Here is a 10692-nt window from a genome sequence, read left to right on the forward strand (position 1 = left end):
CACATTTTGTTGCCATTAAGACAACAGACCGGCATGTTTGTGAGTTAAAGTAAACATTGAAACATGATGCATGTTCACAACATTTTTCACACACACTTTCACACTTTGTGGAAGGCTGTAAATTGAAGCGACTAAGCATCAAGGGAACATTTGTTGCATTCACTGCTTATTTTTAGCAGTGTGGAAATGGATCCATTCGAGAGACTTTGCCAATGTTCAATTAATGACATTACAGCAAAGTTTACTGTTTACTGGAAATTCAAATCTTGGTTGATTCTGGTTTAACTTTTTTTTCTTTTCTTTTTTTTCTTTTTTAGCATAAAATATCGTTGACATTTTAATTTCTTTCAATTATGCACAATCCTGGATGCTTTCAATGACTTCATGAAATTATTAACACATACAGTTTTGATTTGCAGGCAGATAAAGGTATTTTTGTGATCCTATTAGCTCGTGAATTAAGATGTTTGGAAACAGTGTCAAATAAGGACTCAGTTTTTGTGGCATCTGTGGAATGCGAACTATATTATGATTGTCATTTTGCATTGGCATGTTATGAGACTGTTCTGTTTGTCTAAGAGTCCAAGAGGCCATGGCACTGGACCTGAGATAGACCAGAGTACTAGCACACAAACAGGGGAGACTCAGAATCACTTGGAATGATGTGTTTTAAGAATTAGTAAAGTGCTACACTGTCTAAGGAAAGCCACATTACAGATGTGATCATTTTCAGGCCAAATTTGGGGAACTGAATATGCATGATATTAGGAACAAGAAGAAATACATGTTGAAAGAATTCAAAACAAAATACTTGGAAATAACTTTGAATAATGATAACATCAGACTGGTTCGTTGCTCTGGAGTTATTCTGACGGTTCCAGTTCAGATGTTTTAAAGAAAAAAAAAAAAAAAAAAAGGACGAACTCTTGTTGCATACCTAACTCTTGTTTTGCAATTTTATAGAAACCACACATATATTTTACACATTTGAACACATTGTAGACATTGAAACATATCTTATTTTTTTTTGCTAATGGTAGTACAATTTTCAAAGGAATATTAAGTAAATGGCCTTAAACTCGCAACACAATAAGGAATAATAAACTGTAAATATTGTGATGTGGTAGACACACTAATACTTTTATTTATGTTCAATATACAAAGACCATCAATACTAAACAGTTCACACTTTATGTTTGGACTTTTGTTTTGTCATGTTACACCACCACACCTGAGGGGGCAGATAACAGCACCTTTTCTGAATGTGGTCGCTGCATGTGGCTGTAAAGACAGAGCAGTGCTATTAGAGTACAGCACAGCAGATAAATTACACACATCCAAAAGAAACAAAGCATTTTCTCCTGAAGTCTCCTGGCAACTGGACCAAATCCGCAGGCTGTTTGTTTGTTGCTCACACAGGGAACGTATGGAACTGCAGAACGTCAGAGCCTGGTGGCAGTTTGCCCCTCAGAGATGGTCCAGGGTTGGGTTGGGTTGTGAAGCTTCCTCTGCTTGAAAGCAAGCTTAGTGGTGACAAATAAACACACAAGGCGGCAGTGGCTCAGGTGGGAGAGGGAGTCATTAAATTGTACAGTTGGTGGTTTAAACCCCGCCTCCTGTTGTCCAAATGTCAAAGTGTCCTTGAGCAAGACACAGAACCCCAAATTGCTCCCAACTAGCAGGCCAGCACTTTCCATGGCAACCATCAGTGTGTGTGTGGGTAAATTAGAGGCTTTGTAAAATGCTTTGTACAACTCAGTTTCAAAAGCACAGAACCATTTACATGACTGACAAAAGTTTCCCAAACATCGCTTGCATCTCCGACTTTACCACTGGCAGATGCAACAGTTGTGTTTGTGTTAGATCACAGATCATCACCATCTGCCATGATACGCACGCAAACACTGCTACCACCACAGAGGTATTTTTCCGCTGGAGATCAGACTTGGGCCTGGAACTAAGAAAAACACACAGGTGGGAAACCATCTGTTTGCTGGAAACCAGCCATGTAACATAAATCAACTGGCCCAAACAATATAGAAAGAGGTAGTGACGCAAAATGGCAAAATAACGACAGAAAATTGAAACACCAGCTTAACAACTAAGCTATGGGCAGTTAACACAAGCCCCCAGAGTATTTTGTTGTGTTGGTTTTAAGAAAGAAAAATTGGAAGGAAACAGTACTGAGGGAACTGCTGGGCAGAAAGTCATTTGAAATGCTGATTTACGTCCTCTTGTTAAGGATGATTTTGGTGTCTTGCTGGTAGCATGTTGATGCACCTACGGCAATGTGAGTTCTCATTGCATTTTAATGGTTTCTGAAAAATCTCAATTACAGTTTGTGCAAATTGATGTGGTTTTCCTAAAAGACCATTTTCCATGTTGTATGCCCACGTTTTTGAAGGCCAAGACATAAAAGTCTGTATTTTCTCATAGAGGCTTTAATATGTGCCCTGGAGTATTTCAAATTGACTAAGACTGCACAAAACATTTCTATTTCAAGGCCTGAATAATATCAAGGTTGTCTGGGTGATATGAAATTCATATTGATTTGAAATTTCCCCAGGATAAGGAGACCCATGGGAGTCAGACAGAATAAAATCGAAATAAAAAAGAAATGTTGACACACAGGGAACATGAATAACAGTAGCCCTGTGTTTCGCTACACAAATTACAGATGATAATGGAGGATGTGATTAAAGGACACTCCCATGCCCTTTTGCTAACAGGCTTCAGTAAACTGATTCTATTGGGTCCAAAAGAAACAGCTTGCTATCATGCTATCTCTGTTTGAGTTCACAAAAATGAAGCAGTCAAGATATATAAGTTTAAGCTGAACATCTCCCATTCTTCTTTGCCCTTTCTATTTTAAGTACAGATAATGAAAAGGAGAAGAAACATAAGGGGCGGAAATCTGATGAGAACAAAACACCAACGTAAAATGACACATACCGTGACTGCAGAGTTTAAATGACTAACAGGACAGATGAAAGACACTCTTCTGGTGTAGTTCTATCATCTCTAATGCCAAAGTATAAGGTATGAGATTTTCCATCAATATTAGAGCAGTGCCTGCAGCTTCACAGGTGAAATAGTCCTTGAATTTTGGTGGAGACATGCAGAAAACTGTAAATTACAGTTCAGAGCATGTGTTGGCGATTCACTGCAACCTGAACTTTTTTAATCAAAAATGAGAAGTACAAGTTATAGTTAACTGTAACTGCCCCTTTGAAGCATTTAATGCACAAACAGTACATCCATTATAATGTTGTATAATGTTGCTGTAAGCACACAACAACATCTTTGTAGAAGTTTAAGTAGTAAAAATGAAAATTAATTTGGGATCATATCTGCAGATATGCTGCTTTGTAACTATGAGTGCAATGCTACCACAGAGTTATTTATTGACACGTTACTGTGTATGCTTTAACAAAATAATGTCTTGACAAATGTGTTTTTTAAAGTAAGTTAATTTAGCAAATCAGATCAATACAAATATATAAAATACAAATCATCCCTATATCAAACTGCATACAGATCAGTCCATAAGTTAAAAAGTAATAGTCAGAAAAAATAAAGCTGGACACTGTACATTTTATAGAATTTAATGGCTGATAGAAAAGTCCTGGCATTATTCAGGTTTATTGCAATGTAATAACATTTTATATAATAAACAACTGAAAGATTTACACGTTATTCCCCTCTTTGGTTGAATAAATGCCCAGTGTGTTAACTATACAACCAACATTTACAAGTGCACGAATTAAGGTATTCATTGCCATATCAGAGTATATACTAATGTTTTCCATCACATATTTATTGCCTAATACCTGTAAGATGTCTCAACTTGACTGTGTATTTGTGCTGTCCATCCTGCAGTAACTCAGTATTCTGCACATCTTCTCCTGGCACTCTTCATCCTCTTCAGGACTAGGATGTGCCCAGATGCTTTTGAAGTGAGGGCTGCTCAGTCTGACCTATCATCGCTCTGTGTCCTGATTTCAAAGTGGCAGGATATAGTGACTGAATGTATAGTGAATGAATTGTGGCATACAGAGTATCTTACTTGCAGCATCTAACCTGGATGAGAAACATGACGGAGTTACAGCAGACTTATGCTTAAGGGAACAGCTGAACTAAGAAAAAATGCCATTAAGGGAAAGAATTGAAAATATTCTTATGGGGGTTTAAGCTCTATTAATGGCTTAGGCACCTCATACAGTTATGGAATTTACTCTAGCTGTGTTGTGTGTGAGGGAGCTGGTAATTGCCGTGAAGACTTAAAAGCAGAATAAAAAAAATAAATAAACCGGTTCAGAAAAAGGTAAGCAGTCAGTGATCCAAAAGACAAGAAGACAGGGAAAAAATAACTGAGAACATCCAGAGACAAAGACTGGAACGCTAGCACAGAGGCAAGCACAATATATGATCTTTCAAAGGGAGTTAGCTAGTGCGCAGGTGTATTTAGTAATGGAGTGATTAGGTGATGAGGAGCAGGTGACTGGGGAACAACAGGGAGGACTGAGGACAGATGAGCAATGGTGAAGAATTTTTTAAGCTAATTTAAATCAAATATACAGAGCAATCACCTTGTTTATTTATTTATATATTTCAAATTTTCATCTATGACAGGACCCACAAAGAAAAGGACCCTAAATTAAAATACCTTCCTATTAACAAGTGACTGAAACTGTCTTGACCTCTGTATTTGGTGGATAACTGTAGTAAAAACACTGATGACTTTTGCAAGTATTGCAAATCGTAGAATGTTCCTATGATTGTGTCTTCTATTCCTTGTGTGAGTAGAACTTCAATGGGCTTCGCATAGCGCAGCGCTTTAACAACAAACACAAGTCAAAAGTTACAATATTAGTTTGTAATAAAATGTCATAACAAAACAAAATGGTAAAATCCCTGGAAAGGGCCCCAAAGAGAGGAATCTCCCTCATAAACATGCAGAGAGAGAGAGAGAGAGAGAGAGAGAGAGAGAGAGATAAACAAACATCAGTGCAAGCTTTTCAAAAGTTCACGGTATGTGAATACTGAGACTGCAAGATGTGGAAGGGTCAATCAATACAAAACTCAACAAAGCTATAAAAAACAGAACATAGTCAGCTAGTTAGACAATCCTATAATCTTAGCATTGCCACAGAAAAAAAGTCTTATCCCTGCAATTTTTAGGGCTGAGACCTCGAGATGATTCACAGTCATTGTTAGCTGGACCTGAGGAGCCTAACAACGCTGAGGCAGGTCAGACGTTCTGAAATACAGACAAACAACAGAGAATTTAGAAATGGATTTTAGTTTGAGCCGTCTAATTAACCTGAGTATAGCCGGTCCTTACAACAGGCAGAAGTGCCTTTAATAATGTTTAAGAGATGATTTGAGGCTGAAGCTGAAACTAACACACAGCAGTGTGTCAGTGGAAATATCTGCTGCTTCCTGTCTTACACACTTACACTCAGTGTAATGAAATTTACATTGACATTAATTCACTGTACGTCCCAGAACACTCAACACTTTTTTTATCTGCGTGCTTGTTCTCTTGGCCTCTCTCTGACACTGTGCAAATCTCACTTAATTACGAGGCAGTGACTGAGTTTACTGAGACAACTCTCCTGAGATCTGTACTCTGAGTGTCCTCCAAAACACAGGGTCCCCTACAGCGCCTTTCTCACGCTACATGCACTTTGTTGAGTGTGTATGTGTGTGTATGTGTGTGTATGTGAATGCCTGTGTGTGAACAGATGAAATCAACACTGCCCCCCCCACCCCCCACCCCATCTCCCCAAAATAAGATACTGTCAAATACAACACACACTCTCATCATTTTTGCCTGTAGTCAGTGTCGTGTAAATCTCGCTTGATTTCTGGATTTCTGTGAGAGAGAGAGAGAGAGAGAGAGAGAGAGAGAGAGAGAGAGAGAGAGAGAGAGAGAGAGAGAGAGAGAGAGAGAGAGATTTTTGCTGACGGAATGAACACTGCAATAATGGAGATTCTCCTTCCAACATCATCTCCTATTTACATCCATTACACTTCTGTCTGATTATTTAATCACTTCCTCCATAATTAAAATTCATGATTCCTTCCTAATTGCTAACACAGTCATGTTGCCCTGGGTCAATTTCTAGTCAACTCAGAAAATTAATTCCTTAAAGACCTTTTGGCTTGTAAATTTTTCAATCAATAATGTTCATTTAGCATGAACCCAGTACTATCCCTCCTCTGGGAAGTTGTGTTTTTCATTCTTCCCTTTATTACTCCACATTCTAAACTGCTCACTATTGTTTTGTCTATGATAAATGATCATGGTGTTCGTCACATTTGAGTGCACCAATATGAAAATCAAGAACCTATTGTTTCACCACCACTCAAATGATCATTGATTTAAATGTCAGCTTTGCAACAAGAAAGCTCAGCCCGGTCTGAGGCTGGGTTGGAAAGCTATTATAAAAATTTATAAGTCATCTTGTCAGTTGTGATGGTGCCTACGCATTGTAGGTAGCTGCAGTATCGGTTTGACAATTAAATATATTACTGTCAAGGACATATAAAGAATTTTTGCCTGAGAAATTTCCTCTCAGATCACCCAATTAAAACAGAGCATTTCCTCCATTTCCCTCTACTCCATTTCAATGGGTAGCAGGACAAGCAAATTCAGATATACAGTACAATATAGATATTAGAAACTAGTCTATCACACTACAACTTGTGTTACCTATTGGAGAATTTAAACACACAGTAACTTCTGCCATTATGGGTCTCTCAATAAAAACAATAACAAAAGACAGTTTTTAGTAGCATCATGAAGTAGTGTTGTCTTCACCACCATTGCCGTCAGTTTGGATTCTTTCAGGTTTATACCAGGACTGAATTATTCAGACTTCTCCTCTCATAATAAATCAGGCCAGGTGATTATAGCTGGTAAAAACACTGAATAAAGTCAGTGTTTCAGCGATGCTGTAAGGCAGACACAGTGATGTTACATATTATAACTTAAAGGCTGCAAATAACAATTAGTTTCATTATCAACTAGACCTTATTACACCTTATTGAAACAATGCTCGGTTCTTCCCTATAAGTGATTAAATTAAAAGCTGTTTTGTCATGAATGCTTGCATACCTTTGGTTTGCCACAGAGTTAAACAAAGAAGCTATGAAAATGATCTTCTAAAATTTTCATGACAAAATAATTAGGGGTGATAAATAATTGTGTTGTAGTGATATTTCAGGTTTTTGTCGTCTATTAGTATCATGGGTGAATTCAACCTTACCATTCAGCCTATTTAAATGAAGGAAAGTCTTCATTATGCTGTGTTCCTGTGTCCACAGCTGCGAATATTATTAAGAAGTTTAAGGTCCATCGGGTCGTGACCCCGGATTTAACAGAAGGAATGTCCAAATGGTGGAAAAAGAACCAAGAACAACTTGCAAGCTCAAGGTAAGACACTGTCTGGTCAAACCTTACATCACTTTCTGATGTGACATTGCAACATAACCTTACATTACATTAAACCTCAGTCTTCTGTCCCAGACTCTGCAAATGAAGTTTGCTTCAAAATATGTTGCCTTCTTAAAACACATTTTTGATAATCATCAACCAGAAGAACTCAAATTATGAATGTGACAAAAAAAATATGCAACAACATATTGATTTAGACTAGAAAAATGTTTATAGTTTAGAAAAACTGTATGCGTGTGTGAACTTCACAGTTTTACATACTGTCATCAGTCGTTTTCTGAACTCCCGCACAGCAACCAAGCAGGGACCAATGTGGAGTTGGGAGGGAAATGTTTTGCCCCTGTGCCACCCAGGTGACATGTCTGACAGGATCAACACTGATTTACATTTAACATTTAAAATCAGCACTTGTCCATTGTGTTATCACTGTGGTGAGATCATCAGCAGGGCTGGCTTTTATGAAAATAGCTGGTTGACATTTATCATATAATTTTGGACAATGCAGCTATTATGGGTAACACCTTCTTTCACAGTCCGCTTCCTTATTCCCTTTGCCCCCCGTCTCCAGTCCTTGCTCTCTTCCCTTCATCTCCATGCTCAGACGTGCCATTCTTCAACCGCCCACCAGATGTCCCTGGACTTCTTATTCCTGTTTACTATTTTCACTTACCTGTTCATCTGTCATCCGTAATCACCCGTAATCGCCACTATTTAAACCTGCCATTTTTCACCGGTTCTTTGTCAGATCATGTCCTTATGTTCCTGTTTGCTTGTCTTTCCCTGTTTACCTGCTCCCTGTGAGAGGAATCCTGTTTTCTGTACCTGCCTGTCAACCTGCCTGCCTGCTCACCAGTCTGCTTGTAAGCCTTATATCTTATATTAAACGCAAGTTCACTGAATCAGCCTGCCTTTGTGTCTGCGTTTGGATCTTCCCTGCCTGTGCTGCTTCCATCAGCCGTGACACATTCATCTTGAAAACACATTTTTGCTGTCTGGGACAACGACAGCTACTACAGCTTTAACCTCTAATTGAGGCAATTTCCCTACCAACGATTGTGCACTGGCTCCCTTTGAGGACTCAGTGACACATTTGTTCCAGCAGCCAGCTTTAGTAATAAGAACTAAACCATTTTGCTGCCCCCCCCCCTGATATACTGAAACTGAATTTTGCTCTGACAGGATTCCAACACAAGTACCAGCACGCCGAAACAGTAGCTGAGCAGTTTAGCTGTGGGGCATGTAGCTGGTCAGTGTCATGACATGAGGGTCAGACAGCACAACAAACTTCGTGTTGGAGCTTGACTGTAACAAGAATACTGAAGCGCTCTAAAAAGAGAGGTCAGAGGGCAAGAGTGGGCAAAAATCAATGTCCAACAGTATGGAAAAAGTTGTGATTGAGCAGAAACTAAAATTGGGCAAAGGTGAGAAGAAGGCCAAGACAGGAAGTAAATCCTTCAGCAATGCCACACAGTCACTACAAAGGTAAACTTTTTAAAAGTAATTTTTTTATGATCCTATTAGACAGTGTTTTTTATTCAAGGAGAAACTTGATGGATGACTTTTGGTGCGGATATTTAGAATGTAGAGTTCCACTGACAAACCCAGCAAAGCAAAGTGGGTCTGCATATTCAGATTTTCTTTTTAACATACAAGGAGAGATTTAGACACCAAGACTTGTTGGGAAGGAAAAAAAAGCCATTATTTAATAGTCTGAATTACTTCTTCCCCTTTACATACCAGTACTCTGGTAAAAAATCCACAGTAATGAGGAAAAAAACAAAGAAGGTTCTGTCTAATCCAGGGTTGTGTAGCAACATGTCAGTCAGACGTATGCAGCAGCAGCCTAGTGATCTTTGGTGGGGATAACAGTGACAGACTGTGTGTGCATGCTTATATTCATCCTGGTTTAAACTGTACAGTTTGTCCTGCGGGATCAAGGAAACATTAAGCCTGGAGCAATACAGAGCTACATGAATGTGAATTCTATCGTGTCAACTTGTCTCTGAAGCTTATGGAAATGTTGATGAGTAAATCTGCACAGAGTGGGAGTTCATACCAAACAAATCCTGTATTCCTCAACTCCAACTCCTCTACCTCTTCTGAAGATTTTGTGCAAATAAGTCTTGTTTTATGCAACAAAAAAAACGGTAGATTGTTTCTCAAAAAGTGTACGCAAATCAACACTGTTGAACCAAAAGAAACAGAAATAAAAAGAGCTGCATTCATTATCTTTTGATACACAGCTAAACAGTATCACAAGTAAGAACTGCAAACGCAGGGCAGGTGACATTTAGCTTAGTTTATGTTTGACTGACACATAGATCAGTCTCAAAGGAATTCCCACATCTTATGATTTGGATTTGTATAATCCTATAAAGGCATGCATAGCCCAAGGCATAAGCAAACTAATCAGCTGCTTACCTGTTTGCCTGCAGTATTTGTAAGTCTGTGGTGGAATAATGGTAGAACGTTGATATATTAGGGATGAGGATGTAATGCTTCTGAAGAAACACAAACAACGTGGTTCAGTCTTCAGCTTCAAATAACATAATCTGACAACGACATTACGCCATAACCACAGTTATAGTAACTGTATTAGCCTCGTCTTTAACTATCAAGAAGACAAACTTTCCACTGTAGTGGAAGGTTTGTGTACAGAAAGGATATATGCAGTGACGTTAACAGGTGAGGCATGACGACAATGTCTCTGCCATCAATCTGCATGTAGGTGCACAGCTAAACAGCCAGCTAAACACAATTCCAATAAAGGTTAAAGACAGTATATGTTCTTCTTTGTGTTTACTGCCACTGCAGAAGAAATAAATCTTGTTTATGTAGTGTTGCTTTATTTGGTTGTGTTTCCTGTATTTGTGTTTTCTCACTTTCGCACCTGTGTTGTCAAACTAATGAAGAAGTTTTCCTCTTTGTTTTGTGCATTGTCTGTTTGCATGTGTTTTCTTAAGTTGCGGTGGTTGAGCTCTCAGGGCCAGTCAATCAAAAAGCACAATGTGTTCTATCACCTGTATTAACATCATATGCCAACAAGGATGTCCCCTTTAAACTGCAACTGTTATGGAGCTGTGCCAGCAGCGGTTGCTGCTAGCAACACAATGCCCAACTGACACCAATTGCTGGTGGCAGAATAAGGGGTGATCAGTCAAGGCAAACTATTTGCCATCAGTCCCCACCTGTGGGGTTTGAATGATGCACTGGTGAGACTAACAGGCAAA

Source organism: Seriola lalandi, unplaced genomic scaffold (assembly GCF_002814215.2).
Source record: "Seriola lalandi dorsalis isolate HSWRI2012SDOR001 ecotype SW California unplaced genomic scaffold, Sedor1 jcf7180002054582, whole genome shotgun sequence".
Taxonomy (NCBI): domain Eukaryota; kingdom Metazoa; phylum Chordata; class Actinopteri; order Carangiformes; family Carangidae; genus Seriola; species Seriola lalandi.